We start from the raw sequence: 25,604 nt of genomic DNA, 5'->3' as shown, positions 1-25,604 counted from the left end.
ATAGAAGCTAAGCTAAGGAGTTTGTCAAAAAGAGATTGAAAATATAGCTGCAGGTTTTCCCTTGGTGGCGCTAAGAAGTCTATTGCCTATCATCTGGAAATTGTCTTTGGAAACTGGGAGGAAGCCTGTGGAGGTCATGGCATTTTAATCTCATGAATCTTCTGTGTGGTCTTGAAATACATCACTGCTTCTGCTTCCCCAGGAGTTTTATTCTTCCTTTTGACTAGAGAACACCTGTTCATCTCTAAGGTCTCAGGTCATGGATAACGTTTTCTCAAAGAACTCTTTTTTAACCTGAAAGACATGCTTTATCCTTATGAATCCATTCTTTAACTGTAAAAGATCACAAAGTATACCATTGACATTTACTTGTGTTAAGTCTGTCTTCACTAAGGAAATGTACACCCCGTGAAGATAGTACTAGTTTTGATTGATCACATAAGTCCAAGATTAGTGATAGAAATTGATGTGCAGAAGACAGTCATTAGATATTGGTAGAATGAATACATATATAAAAATGGCAACTTGAAATTTTGGTTATAGAAATATTGTCTTAAAAGACATTAGGCTAACCACTTATCAAGACAACTGCTACACTGCGAACAATAATAGCAGCAAAGGTTATGTGACAGGCAGTGCAATTGATGACCATCTCATTTGTAGAAAGAAGGAAATTATATTGCTGCCTCATGACTTATACCCACATAGATTCTAAATAAAAGAAAATACAGAAGTGTATAGTCCAACTGGGAGAGAATTGTCTGAAACCTGACCTTGTAGACAGGAACTCAAAACAAAGATTGATAGATTCTGATTTTATGACTTAATCATCATATGTGGCAACAATCAAAAGCGCTTCCATGAACAAAGTTAAAATGTAAATGACAAAGCATACAAAGTAGTTGTGATATATTGGGAAGACTTTTATTAATAATGGAAGCATTCGTATAGATCAATAAGGTAAACATTGAGTCCCAGTTAGAAAACACAAAAGTTGAGTTAAGGTAATGAAATTGAACCTCTCAAGAGAGTGACTACAAACTATTAGCAAACATGCATATAAAATCTTACTACTTCCCAAAGGAACATCAAATGGATAAAGAGATACCAACTTTTCTTATCAGAATGGTGTTCTTTAAGTGTGTTGTTACAGTATTTTTAAAGGCTGAAGATAGGCTTGTAGAAGTGATACCACATTTCGGCTAATAATTGGCAATATAATCAAAGAAGGTTTGATAAAACAAGTTTACTAAGAATTGTTTTTAAATAAATGAAAGTTTCCAAAGAGATATATATTCAATAATATTTACCTAGACTTGTTACAAATAGAAAAAAAAAAGGGAAATACTATGCATGCCAAGTCACATGAAATATTTAGGTAAGTTATTTCATATCTGGAGGATGAAATATACCCTAAAGTAAAACAATGTTATGCATGTCTGTTTATTGATTCCCATGTTATATAAGGGAGGAGAAAATAGAGGTTTTAAAAACAGTCTGATAATATCACATTTGTGGGAGAAAATCCTACATGATTACAAAATCAGTGTCAGCATTGATTTGCCTCAAGGTGTTGGTGATAACAAAATTTGTTTTTGCTTATTGGCATTTTTGTTTATATGATAAATAAAGCTTGTGTATTTAGGAAATGATACGTATTTTAGGGTAAAATATATGAGGAAGTGGAAAGAAGAATAATTACAAGTGCAGAAGAGACGGGTTCTGTCGAAGAAAATGCACAAGCCTAATACTCTGTTTCTTTCTATGTTTTCATTTTTTTTAATTGTTTATTTCTGAGAGAGAGGAGAGAGAGAGAGAGAGCAAGCAGGGGAGGGGTAGAGAGAGAGGGAGACACAGAGTCTGAAGCAGGCTCCAAGCTCTGAGCTGTCAGCACAGAGCCCAAGAGGGGGCTCGAACTCACAGACTGTGAGATCTTGACCTGAGCTGAAGACAGATGCTTAACCCACTGAGCCACCCAGGTGCCCCAAGCCTAATACTCTTGATAGAAGTTGTTAAATACTTCAGAAGGCTGTTGTCAGTGAAAGTGACCACACTTTTAACATTGAGAAATATAATTAAATATACACTCACCAGTTCAATAATCAAATTATCCATTCTTTAATGTGCTTAATTATAATTGCTAGTAAGACTTGAAAGTTTTGAAATGTTTATTATTCCTTTCCATTTCTTCTTTTAGAAATTGTTGAGGGGTGTCTCTTCTCGGGTTTGCTTCTCTTGTGTGCTCTCAGTCATCGTGAGGGAACGGTATATATTAAGGTCATCAATACTTGGTAGATTCTACATATTGCAAACATTTCCCCAGATAATTATGTGCTTTTAAATTTGTTTACGGTGTTTTTTCAACATAACAAAAAAATTAGCTTTTAGGTTGTCATAACCAAAATTCCTACCTTTTTTGCTTAGGAGAGGATTTTTAGAAAATTCAGTAGGTTGAATGAGGGGAAATCTAGTTTTACTTTAATTTCCTAATAACCAACACAAATGGATAATAGGTTTTTTTTTCCTACTGATTCGTAATGCTTCTCTTATCATGATTATGCTTGTTTCTGGATTTTCTCTCTTGTGTTAATGATCTGTTCCGTCATTTCTTGTGCCAGTTACACTGTTTTTGGTAATTCTGTTTTCTAATGTGTTCACTTATATAACATTTTCTAGGTTTTTATTGTCTGTTCTACCAGATAAAACTGAATGACAAAAATCCAAAAGTAACCTCATTTGAGATTTCAAATTAAGTTGCATTAAATTATAAAATTTAATATATGAAAATTGGAATCTTGTCATTGGTGAGTCTCCCCCATCATGGTAATATGACATGTTTTACCACTAAACAGATTTTTACTTATCATCCTTAGTATTATTGAAAGGAAAACTATTATTATATTGGTTGTAAACTCTGATCTTTTTTAAAAAAACCCATTATAATTAGCATACAGTGTTATATTAGTTTCAGGTATACACCATAGTGATTCAACGTTCTATACATTACTGCTCATCATAGTAAATGTACCCTTAATCTTCTTCATCCGTTTCCCCCATCCCTATCCACCTTCCTTCTGGCAATCATCAGTGTCAGGTTTGTTTGTTTCTTCTGTTTGTTTTCTTTCTTAAATTCTACATACGAGTGGAATCATTGGGTATTTGTCTTTCTATGACTTATTTCACTTACCATTATACTCTCCTGGGTGTATCTGTGTTATTGCAAATGGCAGGATTTCATTCTTTTTTTTTGCCTGAGTAATATTTCATTGTGTGTGTGTGTGTGTGTGTGTGTGTATACACCACATATTCTTTATCCATTCACCTATCAGTGGACACTTGGGTTGCTTCCATAATTTGGTTACTGTAGATAATGTTGCGGCAAACACAGGGGTGCTTTTATCTTTTCAAATTAGTGTTTTTATATTCTTTAGTTAAATATGGGTAGTGGAATTACTGGATCATATTGTAATTTTCTTTTTAATTTTTTGAGGAACCTCTATACTAGAAAACACTCTAATCTTTGTATCTGAAAATTTGGCTGGCTAATGAGAAAATGCTTTCATAATTTACAGTTGCTAAGATTTTGAAATGCAAGCTGAAATTCAAAACCTCTGAACCAGCCAACTGTTCTTTTGATTACAACTAACCTTATGGTTTTAATTATAATACATTTTATCGTTTCTTACGTCAATATGTCAGTTCTAATTCCTACCCACTCCACCACCAAGATTCAACAATTATTTCCAAAAGGCTACTGGACAGCATAGGTGTTACCCAAACACCAAAATTTAACATTTTCCTACCCTCTAATGTGATTTTTTAAAGGAATATTCTTCTATCAGTTATCGTTACCACAGTCTATCCATTTTCCTAGGGTAGAAGATGCATATTGGTCCAGAACACTTCCTTCCTTGTCTTCTAACATCTCATCAATTATCGAATCCCCCTGATCTTCTATTTAGGTTCACACTGTGCCACCACAATCATCTTCTTGTGAATAGATTTTACTGTGTAATGCTGGGATTTATCATTTGTTACTTCCTGATACCTACAGGGTAAAAAATAAACTATTTAGCCTGAGGAAGAGACATTTTTTATAGTCTTGGCCAATGTGCCTCTTGGTTTTCATTTCTATGCTTTCAACTCAAAAATTCACCTGTGTTTCATCCATACTAAACTCATTAAGCTTACTCAAACTTGCCACACATTTTAGTGCTGATGTGCAAACGTGATTTCTTATTACTGTAATGATCTTCTCCATTTTTAAAAATCTCTCTTGGAGCCAAAGCGTAAGAGACTCGTAAAAACTGAGAACAAACTGAGGGTTGATGGGTGGTGGGAGGGAGGGGAGGGTAGGTGATGGGTATTGAAGAGGGCATCTTTTGGGATGCGCACTGGGTGTTGTATGGAAACCAATTTGACAATTTCATATACTAAAAAAAATAATAATAAATAAATACATATCATTAAAAAATAAAAATTAAAAAAAATAAAAATCTCTCCTGGATGCCCATGAATCATTCTTCAATATCCAGGGCCAGCTTTTGCTGCCTTCCCCAGCCACCCAGATAGTGTTCATGAAATGAGATGATATGTTAAATACTCAGCAGAAACCTCAGCACCTAATAGTCCGTAAATAAATGGGCGCCACTTTTCATAACAGTAGTGTCTTTTTTCAATTTTGCTTCCATAGTTTCTGTTGATACCTTTATCATATCAGTTACTTTGTGATAGAATGATACACAAACACATCCACCCACCTTGACTAGGATTTGTAAAAGCACGATCTGCATCTTAAGTGTCTTTCTGTTGGGTTTATTTCCCCACAGCACAATGACTCCTTACTCTTTTCTTATTAAACAGGTGAATAGCAAATGTTTTTCAAACGGAGGAAAATTCAGTATTTTGACATTAAATCTAATTACTCTCAATTTACCTCCACAAGGATGGACTAAAATATGTGCCAAGAAAGCACACAATTGTTTAAAACTTCCTAAATCAATATTCTGAAATTCTGAAGTCAGTAATATCACAGTCTAAAGTTCACATCCAAATGGAAGAAAAGAAAAGCCTTTAGTTTGGGAAATACTTCACTCTCTATCTCTTTCTTCCCTGAATTCTTGATTCTCATTTTATTGATTTGAATTAGGTTGCATTTCAGTTGCAGTTTTTGAGTAACATGTATTGAGTGGTTACCATGTGCCAGGTACTAAGCTAAGCATTTTACAAGCGGTATCCATTTAGCCTTGATCACAGTCCTATGACGTAAATCTCATAAGCTCTATTTTACAAAGGCGGAAAGAGAAATTTAAAGAGGCTAGATGAATTTTCCTGGTGCATACAACATCTGAGTGACAGATATGGATCTAAAAATAGCATCTATAGGATGCCAGGTGCAAACTCTGAATTTTGTTCCATTTACTTCATTGTTAACAGAAGTAGGTCTCTGGCAATGATTGCCAATGGAAATGGGTGGTGATTTTGCCCCTCAGAAGGAATTTGACAATGTCTGGACACATTTTTGGTTTTGACAACTGAGAGTAGGTTTGCTGCTGACAGCTAGTGGGTAGAGGCCAGAGACCCTGGCCCAAGATACAACCCAAGACAGCTCTCTAAAACAAGGTATTATCTGGTCCAAATTGTCAGTGGTGCTCAAGTTGAGAAATGAGGTCCAAGATAAAGGCAGAAAAACTTATAAATTGTGGAGACTCACTCAGGAAACTTCCACATAGAGAAATGTGTGAGAAAGGAGGTGCACCAGTCAAGCCTTGTAATATATGGTAATAAATTTTACATAACAAATGGTAGTATATTCTTATTTTTGTGGAAGACAAGTGTTATGGAAATATTACTATGCTATGCTTATTTCTCTTTTAGAACTTAAAGCAAGAGAAGGTCTTCCTAAATTGTTCAGTGAAAGATTATAGTTGACACTTGTGTAAAGATGATAGTTAAGAAGGAATATTTAGTTTTATGTATGTACTTTAAGATACCAGGTTTTCAGGGCTTATTAATTGTGGTCTTGATTATTTTAGCAAATGGTATCAGCAAAATCTTTTAAATTTGGTGTAGAATTTTTCTTAATCTGAACTAATAGTGAAATTGTAAGTGACTCAGTCCAGCACATTTGGGGGCTTGGTGTTTTCATTCTGGTGAAACAAAGTTGATGACTTGGCCTTGCTCTGATCCCAAGATTGATGCATTGAGGATCGATGGTTATTTGGATAAATGAGTATGGAAACCCATTTTCCTGAAGTGTTTGGTAGTGTTTCATAATGTAATTAGTAAAGTTCTTGAGCCGTTTTTGGATTCCATGGGTTAAGGTTTTCTTGGCAAGAAGGATTTAATATCAAAATGACGAGACACCCACAAATTTACACTGGAACTCTCCGCAGACAGAATGCTTTGCTTTTTGCTCACTTGGTCCCTGTTCTATGTATGCAGTATTCCTTAAATATTTTGCAGCCAGGGCTGGCTTCATCTGTGTCTGAAGCAGAGGCAAAGGGGCTTGGGCTTTGACGACCCTTCTCCATGCTTTGTTCAATCCTTGTCTCTCAACATCTGGAAATTCTTAATTTTTGAACCAAGGGCCCACATTTTCATCTTGCACTGAATTCCCATATTACATAGCTGGTTCATGTATAGCAAGTACATTTTGATTATAAATTATTAAATTCAACATGCAGAGTATTGGGGGCAATATTCCCTTACACTCCTAATAAATCAATTAAAAGAAAAGTAATTCCAGTCTGAATACATGACATTTATTTTTTTTTTCCAGGAAAACAAAAAGGAGGAGACAGGGGTCGCCTTGAGAAGGCAATATCTAGCAATACAGTTGGCTGAAAAAGGTCATTACTACACTCAGAGTATGTTAAAATCTAAATCAATAAATCTATTTTAGCATCCTTATTAAAATAGGAATTAAAAAAATTTAGAGTCTTTGCAATTTAAAAAATGATACTCAGGAAATACTAGAAATTACTCTATAAAGGTATTTTAATTGTTTTCATTTTATCACATAGGATTGTATAGCTCTGTGTTTTGTTATATGTAAATACGTTTGGGGAAAATACTTTAAGTTTATTACGTCTTTGGCTTGTTCTTTCCAAAATTACAAATTTGAGAGTGAATATTTGTAAACATATAGAAATTTAACTGTACTTTATGAATGTTGATATGTTTTTTTTTTGGGGGGGTGGAGAGTTAGTTTCCATTCTATGTACTTGCTGTGGGTAATTTGGATAATAGTCCCCCGAGTGAAAATGTAGTGCCCAGTTAGCCTAAAGGGGTGATCAATATCTTTATAGACCATGTGAAAGAGAGGCTTCTTTGCTGAAGGGAAAAGCTGACATGGCATATACATCCCTCTCTTGTTTCAGGTGGACTCTTTGGACCCAAGTATAAATAAAAGCAACGCTATTTTAGCTACCTCCATTTAGAAATTGAAGATCAGCATAATTTCAAATAATGCACATTTGCACATTTCTCCGAGCTTTGAAAGGGTTTGTCACAAACTATTGCTGTTGCTCTTCAGTTATTTATGGATTTATCTATAGTGTATCAATCTCTATCCTTAGTAATTTCCAGTACAACAAATCAGCCCGCTGACCTCATCCCTACCGAAAGAGTGATGTGTGGTAGGATGTGTGTTACATTCTTCTATTTATACAGGTTTTAAAAAATAATATTTCACATTACTAGATTTCTTTTTTTAAATGTTTTTATTTATTTTTGAGACAGAGACAGAGCATGAGCAGGGGAGGGGCAGAGAGAGAGGGAGACACAGAATCTGAAGCAGGCTCCAGGCTCCAAGCCGTCAGCACAGAGCCCAACGTAGGGCTCGAACCCACGGACTGTGATCATGACCTGAGCTGAAGTCAGACGCTTAACCAACTGAGCCACCCAGGCGCCCCTCATATTACTTGATTTCTCAAATACAGATCAGAATTATGATGATGGAATGCCCTAGAGGTTGTAAAATCTTAGCTCAGTGCACTTCAATCTTACTATCATGTATATGGCACTTCTTTTGAATTTCTGACAAGCCATATAATGAAAATGTTTTCCTTCACTGAGTGCCTACTATGTTGAAGAAAAAATACCACCTGCTTTACATTTATTGTTACAGTTACTATTATGGAGGATGGGATCCTAATTATCTATTGCTGCATGACAAGTCAATCCAAAACTAACTGGCGTAAGGGCGCCTGGGTGGCTCAGTTCATTAAGCATCCCACTCTTGATTTCAGCTCAGATCATGATCTCATGATTCATGGGATTGAGCCCTGCATCGGTCTCCATGCTAACAGCATGGAGTCTGCTTGGGAATCTCTTTCTCTCTCTCTCTCTCTCTCTCTCTCTCTCTCTGTCTCTTTCTCTGTCTCTCTGCCCCTTCCCCGCTTGTACTCTGTCTATAAAGAAATAAAATAAGCTTCAAAATTCACTGGCATAAAACAGCAGCCAGTGTATTATGCTTCTATATTCTAAGATTAGAGATATAGATAGGAGATTCTGAATGGACATGGTTTCTCTCTACCACAAGTCTGGGCTCTCTTACAGGGAGATTTGAATGTCTGAGAGTGAATGGAACACCTGGGGTGAAACTGTTAAGGCTAGTAATCTTGAAAAAGCAGAACAAACCTAGAGTCATCATACTTCCTAATTTCCAAATATACTACAACACTATGGTACTGGATAAAAACAGACATATTGATCAGTGAGACAGAATAGCCCCCAAATGACCCCATACATCTATGGTCAACTGATCTTTGACAAGGACATCAACAATCCCCAAAGAAAACAAAAATGCTAATTCAAAAAGATATATCTATAGCTCTTTGTTTATTGCAGTGTTATTTACAATAGCCAAGATATGGAAGAAACCTAAGATGAATAGACAAGAAGTGGTGTACACACACACACACACACACACACACACACCACTATCACCCCCTCCCACCCCCTGCCCCCCCTCCGCCCCCCCCCTGCCCCCGCCCACCACATACAGGAAAATTCCACAACCATTTAACAAGGATGCAATCTTGTTGTTTGTGACAATGTGGATGAACATAGAGGTATTGTGCCAAGTGATTCAAGTCAGACTGAGAAAGACTAATGTTATGTCATTTTACTCATACGTAGAAGCTACAAAAAAATACAATGAATAAACAAAAAACCAAGTCACACCTACAGATACAAAGAACAAACCGATGGTTGCCAGAGGGAAGAGAGGGTAGGAGGGTGGGCAAAATGGGTAAAGCAGAGTGGGAGATACAGGCTTCTAGTTATAGAATGAATAAGTCATGGGGATAAAAGGCACAGCATAGGGAATACAGACAATGATTTTTTTAATTTATTTTTTGGTTTATTTTTTAAATTTTTATTTAATTTATCTTTTAAGTTTTTTTTAATGTTTATTTATTTTTGAGACAGATAGAGACAGAGCATGAATGGGGGAGGGGCAGAGAAAGAGGGAGACACAGAATCGGAAGCATGCTCCAGGCTCTGAGCCATCAGCCCAGACCCCGACGCGGGGCTCGAACTCACAGACCGTGAGATCGTGACCTGAGTTGAAGTCGGACGCTTAACCGACTGAGCCACCCAGGCGCCCCAATTAATCTTTTTTTTTAATTTACATCCAAGTTAGTTAGCATATAGCGCAACAATGATTTCAGGAGTAGATTCCTTAATGCCCCTTACCCATTTAGCCCATCCCCTCTCCCCCAACCCCTCCAGTAATCCTGTTTGTTCTCCATATTTAAGAGTCTCTTATGTTTTTGTCCCCCTCCCTGTTTTTATATTATTTTTGCTTCTCTTCCCTTATGTTCATCTGTTTTGTATCTTAAAGTCTTCATATGAGTGAAGTCATATTATATTTATCCTTCTCTGACTAATTTTGTTTAGCGTATAACCCTCTAGTTCCATCCACGTAGTTGCAAATGGCAAGATTTCATTCTTTTTGATTGCCGAAGTAATACTCCATTTTGTGTGTGTGTGTGTGTGTGTGTATATACACACACACACATACATACAACATTTTCTGTATCCATTCATCCCTCGATGGACATTTGGGCATTTTCCATACTTTGGCTGTTCATAATGCTGCTATAAACACTGGAGTGCATGTGCCCCTTCAAAATAGCATACCTGTATCCCTTGGATAAATTCCTACCTAGTAGTACAATTGCTGGGTCATAGGGTAGTTCTATTTTTAATTTTTTGGGAAACCTCCACACTGTTTTCCAGAGTGGCTGCACCAGTTTGCATTCCCACCAGCAGTGCAAAGGAGATACTCTTTCTCCAGCATCTGTTGTTGCCTGAGTTGTTAAAGTTAGCCTTCTGACAGGTGTAAGGTGGTATCTCATTGTGGTTTTGATTTGTATTTCCTTGATGATGAGTGATGTTGAGCAATTTTTCATGTGTCGCTTGGCCATTTGGATGTCTTCTTTGGAGAAGTGTCTATTCTTGTCTTTTGCCCATTCCTCCACTGGATTATTTGTTTTTGAGGTGTTGAGTTTGATAAGTTCTTTGTAGATTTTGGATACTAACCCTTTATCTGATATGTTGTTGGCAAATATCTTCTCCAATTCCGTCGGTTGCCTTTTAGTTTTGCTGATGATTTCCTTCGCTGTGCAGAAGCTTTTTATTGTGATGAGGTCCCAATAGTTCATTTTTGCTTTTGTTTCCCTTGCCTCCGGAGACGTTGAGTAATAAGTTGCTGCGGGCAAGATCAAAGAGGTTTTTGCCTGCTTTCTCCTCTAGGATTTTGATGGCTTCTTGTCTTACATTTAGATCTTTTATCCATTTTGAGTGTATTTTTGTGTATGGTGTAAGAAAGTGGTCCGGGTTCATTTTCCTACATGTCGCTGTCCAGTTTTCCCAGCACCACTTGCTGAAGAGACTGTCTTTATTCCATTGGATATTCTTTCCTGCTTTGTCAAAGTTTAGTTGGCCATACGTTTGTGGGTCCATTTCTGGGTTCTCTCTTCTGTTACATTGATCTGAGTGTCTGTTTTTGTGCCAGTACCATACTGTCTTGATGATAACAGCTTTGTAACACAGCTTGAAGTCTGGGATTGTGATGCCTCCTGCTTTGGTTTCCTTTTTCAAGATTGCTTTGGCTATTTGGGGTCTTCTCTGGTTCCATACAAAATTTAGGATTGTTTGTTCTGGGTCTGTGAAGAATGCTGATGTTATTTTGATAAGGATTGCATTGAATATGTAGACTGTTTTGGGTAGTATTGACATTTTAACAATACTTGCTCTTCCTATCCCAGAGCATGGAATATTTTTCCATTTGTTGGTGTCTTCTTCAATTTCTTTCATAACCTTACTATAGTTGTCAGCGTATAGATTTTTCACCTCTTTGGTTAGATTTATTCCTAGGTATTTTATGGTTTTTGGTGCAATTGCAAATGGGATCAATTCCTTGATTTCTGTTTCTGTTGCTTCATTGTTGTTGTATAGGAATGCAACCAATTTCTGTGCATTGATTTTATATTCTGCCACTTTGCTGAATTCATGGATTAGTTCTAGCAGTTTTTTGGTGGAATCTCTTGGGATTTCTATATAGAGTATCATGTCATCTGCGAAGAGTGAAAGTTTGACCTCTTCCTGGGTGATTTGGATGCCTTTTATTTCTTTGTGTTGTCTGATTGCAGAGGCTAAGACTTCTAATATTATGTTGAATAACAGTGTCGAGAGTAGACATCTCTGTCTTGTTCCTCACCTTAGGGGGAAAGCTCTCAGTTTTTCCTCATTGAGGATGGTATTAGTGTTGGGTCTTTCATACATGGCTTTTATGATCTTGAGGTATGCTCCTTCTACCCCTACTTTCTGGAGGGTTTTTATCAAGAAAGGATGCTGTATTTTGTCAAATACTTTCTCTGTATCTATTGAGAGGATTATGTGGCCCTTGTCCTTTCTTTTATTGATGTGATGAATTACATTGATTGTTTTGCGGATGTTGAACCAGCCCTGCATCCCAGGTATAAAAGTCAATGATTTTATAATAGTGTCGTATGGTGATAGATGGTAGCTACGCTTGTGGGGTACATAGTATAACTTATAGAGAAATTGAATCATTATGTTGTGCACCTGAAAGTAATATAACATTGTGCGTCAACTGTATTCAAATAAAAAGTTAAAAGAATCAGTGGGGAAATGACAGTCTCTTCAATAAATGTTGCTGGGAAGACTGTATATCCACATGCATAAGAGTGAAATTGGACCCTTATCTTATACCATAAACAAAATTTAACCTGAAATAGATTAGAGGGTTAAATATGAGACCTGAAACTGTCAAACTCCTAGAAGAAAACAAGGAAATAACTTCTTAGTAATGATTCTTTGGGGGATATGAAACTAAAAGCATAGGCAATGAAAGCACAAATAAACAAGCGGGATTATATCAAAGTAAAAAGTTTCTGAAGTATCTATTTTTTTAATGTTTATTTATTCTGAGAGAGGGAGTGAGAGAGTATGGGGGAGGGGAAGAGATTCCCAAGCAGGATCTGTGCTGTAGAGCCTGTGGCACGGCTCAAACCCGTGAACCATGAGATCATGACCTGAGCTGAAATCAAGAGTCAAGTGCTTAATTAACCGCCTGAGCCACCGAGGTTCCCCTGGAGTATCTAGTTCTTTTTTTTTTTTTTTTAATATTCTATTCATTTATTGAGAGTGCACGCGGGCACGCAAGAGAGAGCAAGCAAGCGAGCATGAGTAGGGGAGGGCAGAAAGATGAAGACACAGAATCCAAAGCAGGCTCCAGGCTCTGAGCTGTCAGCACAGAGCCCAATGCGGGGCTTGAACCGTGAGATCGTGACCTGAGCCAAAGTCGGATGCTTAACCAACTGAGCCACCCCGGCGCTCCTGGAGTACCTACTTCTAAATGATTTCTCTATTCATGTGAAGGGTGGCTACATGGGAGTGTCTACCAGAGAATTTACAGAGGGCCTCTCCAGGTGGCTTGGGCTGACAGCCACCTTCCAAGAGGGTGCATCTGAGAGAGGTAGGTGTAGGCGGCATGCCCTTCCCTCAGCTGAAGAATAGAACATGGCTTCTACTTGTACCTGCCCTAGAGGTCACTGCAGTGACTGCTGAGCTTGGAGTGAGGAGACGTAACTGTTCATAATTTTATTCTTTCCATTCCCTCTCCCTGCCTCAGATACCATCTTAAGGTGTCAAATACACACTGCAGTTGTGTCCACTGTACCCGCCTCGGAGTCTAACGCTTTCGTACGTGGTGTGCAGGGCACTGTTATGTAGACCAGAGTTGCAGCTTCACATGCCTGAAACCCCGGCCACAACAAAGGAGGGGGTGTCCTGTGAGGAGCGTTGTGATGCCACCAGCTCCCCTCTTCAGTTTTTAGGGGAAGAGTGGAACAGAACTTGTAGTCCCCCTTTAAAATGTCCACAAGTAGGAATTAATTCTCACTAGAGAGCTGAGGAAGTGGAGTCTACGGGAGATGGACTAGTTGGCCCAAGTTCATAGAACACGTAAATCATACAACCACATCCAAATCCAAAAGCCTGTGCCTGCTGAAGAGTAATGCCAGTTTAAAGATGCTCGGTTTCTTACTTTTCATAACCTTGATCTTAATTGTACAGTTATAATTACGTGATGAAAAGAAGTTTTTTTTAATGTTTATTTATTTTTGAGAAAGAGAGAGGCAGAATGAGAGTGGGGAGGGGCAGAGAGAGAGAGAGAGAGGGAGACACAGAATCTGAAGCAGGTCCAGGCTCTGAGCTGTCAGCACAGAGCCTGACATAGGGCTTGAGCCCACAAACTGCGAGATCACGACCTGAGCTGAAGTTGGACACTGAACGTACTGAGCCACCCAGGCACCCCTAATTATGTGATTTTTTTAATGTTCTGCATCTTCCTCTAACACTGCATGAAAGGTGAGAAGTAGGTTTATCTTTTTCCCTGTATTCCCAAAGCACAAATTCAGAGCTCAGTAAATATTTGCTGAATGAATGAAGGAATGGAAGTTCAATTTCATCTAAATTGGATAAAGCTTAGCTTGTCTTGCTGTAGAGCTGTATGGTCCTGTATAGGACATGTGGTCAGTATGTCCCTTGCAGGTAGCTGGTGATTACTGGATTTCTTTCCCAGTAGCACACTGAATGACTGACTGGTACAGCCTTGAGTATGTTGGGATGCTTTATGCTGAGATTTGCCTGATTCTGGGAAACAGAATCTTCAAAGAGCAAGTTTGTATAGTTAATGAACCCTTGCAGTGGCTTGACAGAGGACTATCAAACAGTTCTATCCTTTTTTGTAGACTTAAAACTCATGCTTTTTGTGAATTTATTTTTGTAGTGGATACAGTAAGATTCTTGATTTTTTATACATATACTCTGGAATTCAGAGGAAGTCTGCCTTGTAAATTGTCATATTGGAAAGTTGTGAAAATTGTGGTATATAAATAGCAATCTGTGAAATAGTGAAAAATATGTTAAGTAAGCTTAACTTGTGTGACTTTCAAGAATAACGTGGTTTCCCCAAACATCTCTAACACATCTTCATCAAAATATGCATTTTTCAAGATGTCATATTTTTCACTGATGTAATTGTTGGTATAGGTTGTATGGAGGTCAAATTAGTCATCATCATCATCAATTTGTCTTGTGATTTAAAAATATGGTTTAGGGGCACCTGGGTGGCTCAGTCTGTTAAGCCTCTGACTTCAGCTTAGGTCATGATCTCGTGTTTCGTGGGTTTGAGCCCTGCGTCGGGCTGTGGGCTGACCACTTGGAGCCTGGAGCCTGCTTTGGATTCTGTCTCCCTCTCTCTCTCTGTTCCTCCCCTTCTTGTACTCTGTCTCCGTCTGTCTCTCAAAAACTAAATAAACATTAAAATTTTTTTAAGAAATAAAAAATAAAACTATGGTTTAAAGCTTTCTATATTTGCATGCTAAACATGCATACTTTCTCCTATCACTTTCCCTTAAGCTTTTAGCCTTAACTGAAAGAAAAAAAAGTTTTGACTTTTATAACTAGCTAAAAAATGATTATTTTTTTCTACTAATCAGTAGCTTAATGTATTAAATAATCAATACTGCAAAGGACAAAGAAAATGGTAAATAAAGCTGCATTTTTGTGGCCCAAGGTAATTGAATGAAATCACCGTAATAGTTCTACTTCCTGATACTAGGCAATTCAAAATGTAACAGAAGAAAGGACAAATGAAACTCTGTAATATAAATAAAACTTTGTGAATATGTAAATGAAATGTGTGTGTGTGTGTGTGTGTGTGTGTGTGTGTGTGTGTGTGTGTGAATAAACTGAACTGGGTCTGTATATTAGTTGAACAGTGTGAGTGTTGTGTATATGCCTACACTTCTCAAAGGGTGCATTGACATACGCTACAAACATACGTAAACAGAGTCTTTCAGTTCTGAAAAAACAATAAGTCTAATAATTAGAATCACAGGATTACTAAGGAAGCACAGTTATGTTTTATCAGAAAAAAGTGGGGAAAAAAAGCTTGAAAAGAGGAGTATTTAAAATGGAATGAGAGAATTGGTAGAGTATCTCACAAAATCATTTCTGGAAGGATTTTCTTTTTTTCTTATCTTCATCATAGGAGTAAGAAATGCGATAATTTCCCCCCCTTTGATACCATATATTATGGAAATGAAAGCTACTAACAGCTTTTTATCTGAATGATTTAGTGTGGATGTTAGGCAATTGAGACACTAACCTCAAATTTTATATCATAAAGTTAACTACACTCTAGAGCATTTCAGTTAGTTTTAAAACAAAGGCAGTTCTAGGTTTAGAGTGAAAGAAAATGTATCTTTGGAATTCGTCCATGTGGTTCAGAGTATGGTTCTTGCTTGTCAGTTGAGTTTCCTTTGGCAAATGTGTCTATGTGGTTTTTGAGGGCCTACAGTAGTCATTTAATTAATGTTTTCTGGTATTGAAGCAGGCGTTTATAACACACAAGGTAAATCGTTTTGGCTGTGGCAGGGAAAATGCTTAAGAATGGACAGACGTCAGAAAAAAGACACATTTAATACTTTATGAAAGTCAAAGACTGAAAAAGAATTTTGCTAATAGCCATGGAAAGGCATAGTTCCGACTTGAGAGATATTCTAGAGAAAGAAGGAGAGTTAGATTTGAAAAGAAACGCATTTCTTCTTGTGTGAGCCATTAAAGTAATTGCAATCAAAGGCTTGAATAAAATTTTACATTTAAAACATTCTCTCATTATCCACGGTTTTATGAATCTGATCCTAGCACCTGTTACGCTTTCCAAAACCCCTGGCCAAATGTTTTGTGTCAGAAAGTAAAAACAGTGGAAGGGTGGTTTCATTGGATTGTCACTATCGCTGAGCTTGGTTGGGACTGAGACTTCTCTCTTCATAAGGAGCTCAGATTGAGCCATGACACTTCAGTCTAAACCACTTTGCAGATTCTCCTGGAAATGATTCACAGTGATTATTACTTGATTAGAGTGGTTTTTCATGGTACCTTCAATCACAGTTCCTTCCAATTTGTGGCAGGCTTGGAACGTTTGTCATCCTCCTGATAAGGCAGGTAGGACTCAATATTTTCCACACAGACTGAAAAAAAAAAACTTTTTAAAGAAGAAAGAGAAAATGAACTCTTTGATAAAGCACTTTCGTCTGAGCGTTCACCAAGCCTTTTGTAGTTGCTGTGTCACACACATATGTATCATCTATTGTTGCAAGCTGTCAAAGCTAAAACAAATTTACTACTTTAAAATTAAAACGCTCTCACCAGGTGATTTGAAAATGCTGATTAGTGAAAATGGAGGCGGAAGGGTGCTAATTTTTTGTTGTTTATCCCTTTTTTTGCTAAATCAAATAGCTGAGTCATATTGCACTGCTTCGAAATATTTGGTAACACACCGGTTTATATAGATTTTGCTGCAATGAAGCCAGCAGTATGCTTCCTTGGAATGCAATCACAGCTGTACTAATCCCAGGACATATGTCATGTGGTAGGAATGTTGACGCCAGAATGGTGGCAAAAAAAAAAAAAAAAAAAAAAAATCAAGATATAAATCCCATTTCTCTATTTACAGTGACACCTCTTTAATAAAACGTATTACATCAAGAGTAACCTGAAAACAAGGTAAAAAATAATAAAGGAGCTATAGTTAATTATTTATTATTTAGACTTTCTTCTCAAACTCTACAATCTCACAGTTTCTTTGAATGCGGTATACAGGAAGTATTAGCTTAGGATGCTGTAATAGAAACCAAGACTGAGTGGTTTAAACAACAATATTTTTTTTCTCACAGTTCTGAAGGCTGGGAAGTCCAAGATTAAGGTGTGGCAAATCCAGTTTTGGTGAAGCCTGCTTCCTGGCTTGTGGATGGTCAGGTTTTTCTTGTATCCTACATGCGGAGAACAGAGTGAGAGCAAAACTCCTGTCTCTTGAATCCCGTTAATGGGAGCTCCACCCTCATGACCTAAATACTTCCCAAAGTCCTCACTTCCTAATACTGGGGTGTTAGGATTTCAACATAGCAACCTTGGGTGGGGGGGACACAAACATTTAGTCCATAACAGTATTTCTAGCTTGACATTTTAGGACTGAAAAATACAGAACTTCTCTTCACTTGGAAGTCATTTCCTCAGCAGTTTTGATACAAGTGCAGACAACTTCAGAATTAAGGTAGGCCATTTTGGAGTCTGGGATGTGCCAAGGTCACATCCTCAAGCATAAATTTTGGAAATCACAGCTGATTTTGAGACCTTGGAAAACTCAGCTGATATTTATTCATCTGGGCACACGCTAAGGGCAAGTTGTACAGCAGATGTCCTGAAAAATTTATCCCCCCCAAAATTACTTAAAAACCAATAGCTGTACCTAGGATGTTTTTAGTCTTTGCCATTACTTTTAAATATGCCTGTGGGGCATGAAATACCTGCATTTGGAAGATTGCATGAAATAGTAAATTCAGCATAGAGTTATAGACTGTGAAGTCATTTGTATTTAAGGGGTATTAAACTCACTTTGAAAACTATCCTATTTCAGACTTACCAATTGTACTTTGGGAGCTGATGTGCCTGAAAGGGACATTAAATATTAATCATCTGAGCCTCTCATTTTAGATTTTATGATCCTGATTCAAAGTAGATGAGGGTTTCACTTTGGTATATTTGTTAAAACCAAAAGATAAAAAATCCAGTTTTTGGATTGATAATAAGAACATACCTAATTTAAAAAAAAAAGGAATATACCTAGTTTAGGGGCGCCTGGGTGGCTCATTGGGTGTCCAATTTCGGCTCAGGTCATGATCTCGCAGTCTGTGGGTTCGAGCCCCGTGTCGGGCTCTGTGCTGACAATCGGAGCCTGGAGCCTGCTTTGGATTCTGTGTCTCCCTCTCTCTCTGCCCCTCCCTCCCTTGCACTCTCTCTCAAAAGTCTCTCTCTCAAAAGTAAATAAACATTAACAAAAAATTGTTTTAAAAAGAATATACTAGTTTATTCTGCTTTTGATATTTTCAGGTTTGTTTCGTTTCCATTTGTCTGATATCAGTTTGTCTCAGAGCTAAGTAAGGAATCTGTCTTGAAACTCTCCAAAGACTAACACAATTTCAAGATAAATCGCTTCCCAAGTCTTAGGCAGTTATAACAAAGCAGCGCACTGTGGCAAACCACAGGTATTACAAACCCTGGAGCAAAAGTTTAATAATGGTTAATTTATTTTTTCCCTTAGGAAGGTTCTTGCTCGGAGTATTAACACTTTTTGGAACTGTCGATTTTGTAGAGGTTTGTTGACCTCAAGGAAAACTGAATGTCTCAAGAGATTTTTCAGTAACTGTTTTTGTTCTCATGGAAGAGTGTTGTATCAATGGAGAGATTTACTAAATGAAAGTTGGGCTGTTGTCATGAACTCTATGTTTCTTGTTACTATTATCCGAAATATAGAACAGACACATTTCACATCTCTTGCCTGTCTTCTGAGCTTAAGTTTCATACTTTAAGCTGTTGATTGAATGCCCTATTTGATGGAGTGCTGATCTCCAAGGTTAAAGTTGTGAACATCTCTTCTTAAGCCCAAACCCGATTCTTCACCCGATGTGTGCTTTCCTGGTAACAGTGCCATTGTTTTGCCAAGCTCAAAACTTGACAGCTGCCTTTCCCTCTTCTATTTCAAACAATCCCGTTAGGCACATTGGTCAGCCTATTCTTGCTTTTCAAGTACTCTGAAACCTTTTGATTTTCATTTCCATTGTCCCATAACGACCCGAATAGTGATTCATGGAATTTCTCCTGTTGTAGTGGCAGACTAATTCCTCTCCCTGTTCTCTAACTCAACCTACCTTTCTGTACACACTTTTTAACATCTTATTCTCTTGCTCAGAAATCTTCAATGGTTTCATATTGCTTTAGGATGTAAGTATGTGTTTTTAGCTTGGCAGTCAAGAATAGATTACTTTCTTATCCTAATATCAAAACATTCACATCTAACCCTTGAGACTTCCTCGTTCTTCTTTTTAAAATATTCGGCCTCAATGATTCAGCTCAGGCCATTTTACTAATCTATAGCATGGACACTAAATCTGTATTTAGATTTATATGGCAATGTATGACATATTTGACCATGTTAAGTGACTCGTTAATACCTGTCTTTGATGGTCTAGGGAAGGGAAGGCTGCTTTGAGTGATTGAAACGTTGACAGACCACCTCATATTTCCAGTGATGAGGGACTTTTTGAATGATAATTTCTAGAGCTCAGTTGGATGATGTGGCAATGTGGAGTGGGTTGTTGGCTTATTTGATTGGAAGGAAGCCCCTTGATGGCTTCCATGTGGTAATGCTATATGCCCACATATATTCAGTGAAGAGATGCAAATTGCTGATACACATATAAGGACTGCTGGACCTACACTACCTCGCTGCAGTTTTTTGGAGCCTAACAATCAGTTTTGTTCACTGTTAATGGGGGATGATATATTGAACATAGTATGTAATGTCATTGAATTTAATATGTACCATCATGTAATATAGATAAATAATTTTAATATATATTTTCCTATTTTCCCAGCATTTTGGCCACCCAATAGAATGTTCTTTCTCTTAGGCAACTGTTACATTTCTTTATTTTTTTTTTCTCTGTCTCCAAGTTGTTTTCTTCCCTAAACTCTTTCCTAGTAACTCAGCCTGGACTAAAACACTGAACATCCATGGAAATTAGTGTTTTGTCTGTGGCGGGATAGTTCCAACTACTACTTAGCAAAAGTGATGTCTTTCCTATCAGTTTTAATTCTTTTCTTCACTTGTGCCCCCTAAATCCCCTTCTTCCACACATTGCTTAGAGAATTAGGTGTAAGTGTCCAAGTTCTTTTCCTGATGATAGTCATTGTAAAGCCACAGAATTTAAATCATATTAATTATATTCTTAGAATGTAAGTATAAAGGCTGATAGCTTGAGTATAAGAAAAAAATGTGTATATGTTTGAAACATGAGTTCTCATTTTCTCAGACTGGTTAATATTCCATGGGTTGGAGAAGGGAAAGAGAGAGATCATGTGGACAAAAGAGCATTTCCTAGAAGTTTTATCTTGCTATCATACTAAGAAGGCTTTCTTTTTTAAGCAGCTGGCATGTTACCTACTGACCATTGAGAAGCCTGAGACCAATTTGTACCTATAGATTTTTCTCAGCAGCTTGTCCTTTGAGCAAAATCTCTGTTTCAGTGGTCAAGAATCTAGTATGATGCTTCTCACATCACCTGTCGTGAGAGTGGTGTGTGTGTGTGTGTGTGTGTGTGTGTGTGTGTGTGTATTTAAAGTTTTCATTTCCAGTCAACTACAGACTGGTATTTTGTAAAACATGATAAAAATGAATTATTAGAAAAAATGAGATGAAAATAAAAGATACTCAAAAAAATAATAAAGTCCCAAGTATCTTGTAAGAATCAAAAGACATAACATTATTCATTCACATTAGTATAGAAGTTTCTTCTATTAGAGTGTCTGGGTTTATTTCATTGCAGGCTGGTAACAAACAGCGTCCAGACCAGCACTCCCCTGTGGAGCATACTTGGAGTAACATTGCTCTAGTTAGTCTCTGAGGTCAAGTGTGGAGCTGAGCAACCAGAGGTGGTAGGGAACTGAGAAAGCCACCACCCGGCACACGTCAGTGCCTCCACATCTGGGAGAGGCTGGCCAGGCTGGCTAATTAAAACAACCCGGTGTCTCTCCCTGCCCTGAGACATCAGTCTAGCAAATGCTTTACTCCCCGATCCTCTACTCCCCTCCACAGGCTGTTTTATTCAATACTTAATCTTGAAATAATCTCTTCATAGGAAATCCATTATACTGTGGTCTTCAAAGTTGTTTTACACACACACTAATATTTATTCTTCTAAGTTTTCACTTTACTTCCCCCCCAAAGATCTTAAGATTCTTGGGGTTAGACAGTAAATTTTATTTTTCTTTGCATTTCCCACATTTTCTTGTTCATTGCCTTACATAATTGCTTGTAATAACTTATTTGTTCTGATTAAGCAGAAATGCCAATCACTTCTAGAGAAAACAGCAAAATTTGCATCATGTAGATAAATCATAATAGCCCTTAATGTTATTTTTGGTATTCTGGATTATCTCATGCATCCCCAGGTGGAACTGTTTATTTAGGTTAATAGAGAAATAGGAGGTCAAAGGGATCTCGATGTTCCTAAAGTTTAGTTTGTTTCTATAAAGTAGAAGTTTGGTTGGTTAAGTTTCTTGTCTTCTTTTTTTTGTTTTTTTTTTCTTCTTTATATATTGATTGCATGTACACAAATATAGCTACTAAATGGAAGAAAATAGTTTTTAAAATCTTAATTCTATCTTTAAGGAGAGACACAACTAGCTAATGAAAATGATATTCTATATACCCCCCTTTATTTTTAGTGCCAAGTTTATGATACTTTGCCTACATTTATATTCCCCAAAGAATTGTGTATCCCCAAGGAAACCATCTGAAAGAGACACAAATACAGATTTTGCCTTAGGGGACACTGGGAATGTGGACCAACATCTTCCCTGGAGAATCCCCAGCAAATTGCTCATGTTGACTTGCATCATTAACTTAGCCAAGATCTCAGCATGTTAAAGTATATTTCTCATTATTTACTTGTTTTTAGTAAATAATTGAACTTGTATTTTCTCTTTAACCATCTCATAAATTCACAATTCTAATTTAAGACTATAGTAGTGCGAGGGGAAAGGCGTGTTTATGTTCATTTCTTAGCTTTGAATTTGCTCTTAGGAGCAAATAGAAAACACAAACTCTAGAAAGTAAACTTCTGTTGTTCCATTGCCCTTTGTTTTTTTAAAGTTCTTTGTGTTTCACTACAACTCTTGAGTTTGCCAGTTTATAGGGTTTTTAAAAATTATTTTTTATTTAGAGAGTGTACACATATGCGGTGGGGGGAGAGGGAGAGGCAGAGGGAGAGAGAGAATCTCATCTCATCTCATCTCATCTCATCTCATCTCATCTCATCTCATCTTATCTTACTTATCTTATCTTGTCTTTGAACTGTAATGCAGAGTCTTAGATTTCCAAAGATTTTCTTATGCTGTCAGTTGTTTCTTCTTTTGCTAATTAGCCATTATTTATTTCCCTGGATGAGGAAGCAACTCATTTTTATTTTCTAAACTGAGGAGAGGCATGTTTCCTCTCTCAATGGGGGAACTAGACCATTGCTTTAGGCCACGTTACTACTCAGCATTTACTAATTACTTGTTATGGTCTGCATGATCTATAACCTTATGAACTGAATTGTAGAATATATTTACACATTGTACAACTAAACTTGAAACCAGCAACATGAAGTGATTTCTTGACACTGCTATTAGCAGATAATCTTTCTGGATTATACATTCTGGATTTGTTTCTTTTTTTAAAAAAAGTTGAGATAATTTTAGGTTTATAGAAAAGTTGCATAGTTAGAATAGAAAGTTGCTATGTACCATCACCCAATTTCCCATATGTGAATATCTTATACAACCATGGCACATTTTCAAAACTAAGATATTAAAATTGGTTTCATACTATTAAATAAATTACAGACTTATTCGGATTTAAAACAATTTTTAAATTTATTTTTATTTTTAGAGAGTGCATGAGCAGGGGAGAGGTCAGAAGGAGAGAGAGGATCTTAGGTAGTTTCCATGCTCAGCATGAAGCCCGATGTGGGACTGAGTCCCATAACCCTGGGATCGTGACCTGAGCCAAAATCAAGGGTTGGATGCTCAACTGATTGAGCCAGCTAGCCACCCCAGGACTTATTCAGATTTTATTAATTTTTTTTCCCAGTGATGTCCTATTTATGTTACATGATCAGTATAGGATACCATGTTGTATTTAGTTGTGATATCTATGTAATCTCTTCTAATCTGTAACTTCCTCCTTCCCTGTTTTCATGACTTGGGCATTTTTCAAGAGAACTGGTCAGGTATTTTGCAGAACATTCCTTCTTTTGAATTTATGTGTTCTCATAATTACACTGGAGTTACTAATTTAGGAGAAGAATACCACAGAGGCAATGTGGCATTTTCATCACTTCCTATCAGGGTTTACATGAAATCAACATGCCTTATTACTGGTGTTGTTAATCTTGATGATTTGGTTAAGGTGTTCACCAGGTTCCTCACTGTGAAGTTGCTCTCACCATCTTCCCCTTACCCCTTTCCAGTTGTTTGTTCTTTAGAAGTGAATCACTAAGTCCAGCTCACAATCCAGGACAGGAATATTAACCTCTACCTTATGGAGGGAAACCTATCAAAGAATTTGAGCGTATATTAAAGACACCACAGTGATTAATAAATATTTTGAGGGCACCTGGGTGCCTCACTTGGTTAAGTGTCCAACTCTTGATTTTTGGCTCAGGTCATGATCTCACAGTTTGTGAGTTCGAGCCCCACGTCGGGCTCTGTGTTAACAGCATGGAGCCTGCTTGGGATTCTCTGTCTCCCTCTCCTTCTGCCTGCCCCCTGTGCACATTGTTTCTCTCTCAAAATAAATAAATAAAAACTTTAAAAATAAATATTTTGGGGAATAAACAAATATCCTTTTTCTCTTTAGAGTTTTGCCCAATATTATCATTAATTTGTGGATTTGCCTTCACCAATTATTTCTTTGTTGTTCCAATAGTGATTTTCTATTTTTTTCATTTCTTTTACATTTATTGTTTGGAATTCTTCTCTAAGGAAAATATTTTCTTCTGCACTTACTCGTTCAATCATTTACTAAGATCAGGATGGAGAGACACAGATATTTACTTTATTCTTTGTGTTATAGACAGTGCTATCATTATTAGGTTGTTTTTCAAACTATTCCAGTTTCAGCCCTTGAAAGACTGATTTTCAGGTTGTTCTCTGTCCCTTTTTGGTGTACCCCTATCCTTTTTTTGTTTGTTCCTTTAAGCACTTCCTCACTTTCTGATGCTCTAGGATGCCCCATGTTATCCTGTCTTTGCCCTGTACCAGCCCTAGAATCAGTGATTTCTCTAAAAGGTCTGCTATGGATAGAATGTTTGTGTCCCTCTAAAATTCAAATGTTGAAATCTAATTCCCCAGTATAATGGTATTTGGAGGTGGAACTTTTGGGAGGTAATTACATCACAAGAGTGGAGTCCTCACGAATGAGATTAATGCTCTTATAAAAAGAGACCAGAGAGCTGGGGTGCTGTCTTTCTGCCATCTGAAGATGCAATGAAAAGTTGACAGTCTGCAACCAGAAAGAGGCTCTCACCAGAATCTGACCATGTTGGCAGCCTGATTTCAGATTTCTAGGTTCTAGAACGGTGAGGAAAAAAAAAAAAATCTGTTGTTTATAAGCCACCCAGTCTATGGTACTTTGTTGCCAAAGTCACTAAAACAGAGCTTCAGGATCTTTTATTGGAGAATACTTAGAAACCAGTATCTGGGTGCTGGGTCTGCTTACAATGTCGTTCCTTTTCATCCTGCTCAGTGGGCTGAACTCAACTTCCTAGGCAAGAAAATGCATTTATGTATACTCAAGCACACATGTGTGTAACATCACTGTCCATCCATTAAACTAAACATGATCTTATGATTACAGATCTGAGTCTAATTTAGCACCACAGGGTTCATTCTAGCTTTCCACCTTTGCTTATTTATAAGTTCTTTCCCTGAATGTGTAAAACATGGCTCCCATTAGCCACAGTTTATATATATACTTATTTGTAGCCCTAAACTACATTAAAAATAGTATCAGAATTACTAACCCATACTGTGTTTATGTATAATTCATTTTATGTTCAGCTTTACAGTATTCAGTCAAAACATCATTTCCCAGAATTACTTAGATCTGCTCCTTTTCCTCCACCCTCTTCGGTGAGGTTAACCATTTGTAATACAGTTAGTTTCATTTGTAACAATCTGCATCCTCCCCTGGGATCCCCTGCCATCTATTGATCAGAAATAGACTCATAAATGTAGAGAACAAACTGGTTGTTGCTAGAAGGCAAAGGGTTGGGGGAATGAGAGAAATAAGTGCAGGGGGTTAAGAGATAGAAACTTCCAGTTTTAAAATAACTAAGTCATGGTGATGGAAAGTATTAGCATAAGGAATATAGTCAGTATACTGTAGTATTTGTATG

At 37.2% G+C, this 25,604-nt stretch overlaps 1 protein-coding gene across 4 annotated transcripts in view; it reads left to right on the top strand.

Moving 5' to 3' along the window:
- ZNF385D (zinc finger protein 385D) overlaps positions 1 to 25,604 on the top strand; it is a 1,208,478-nt gene that overhangs the window by 443,631 nt on the left and 739,243 nt on the right. Inside the window, exon 1 of one of the 4 annotated variants that reach the window (XM_042955770.1) lies at positions 6,797 to 6,869. The exons of 2 other annotated variants lie outside the window; for them this stretch is intronic. The gene's annotated coding sequence lies outside the window, so the exon portion shown is untranslated. Of the gene's footprint in view, positions 1 to 6,796; positions 6,870 to 25,604 lie in introns of those variants that run through there. One more of the 4 variants, XM_042955772.1, reaches the window with a different exon arrangement.

The sequence above is a fragment of the Panthera leo genome, chromosome C2, assembly GCF_018350215.1.
Source record: "Panthera leo isolate Ple1 chromosome C2, P.leo_Ple1_pat1.1, whole genome shotgun sequence".
Taxonomy (NCBI): Eukaryota; Metazoa; Chordata; class Mammalia; order Carnivora; family Felidae; genus Panthera; species Panthera leo.
This window is presented reverse-complemented; position numbering and strand designations above follow the sequence as displayed.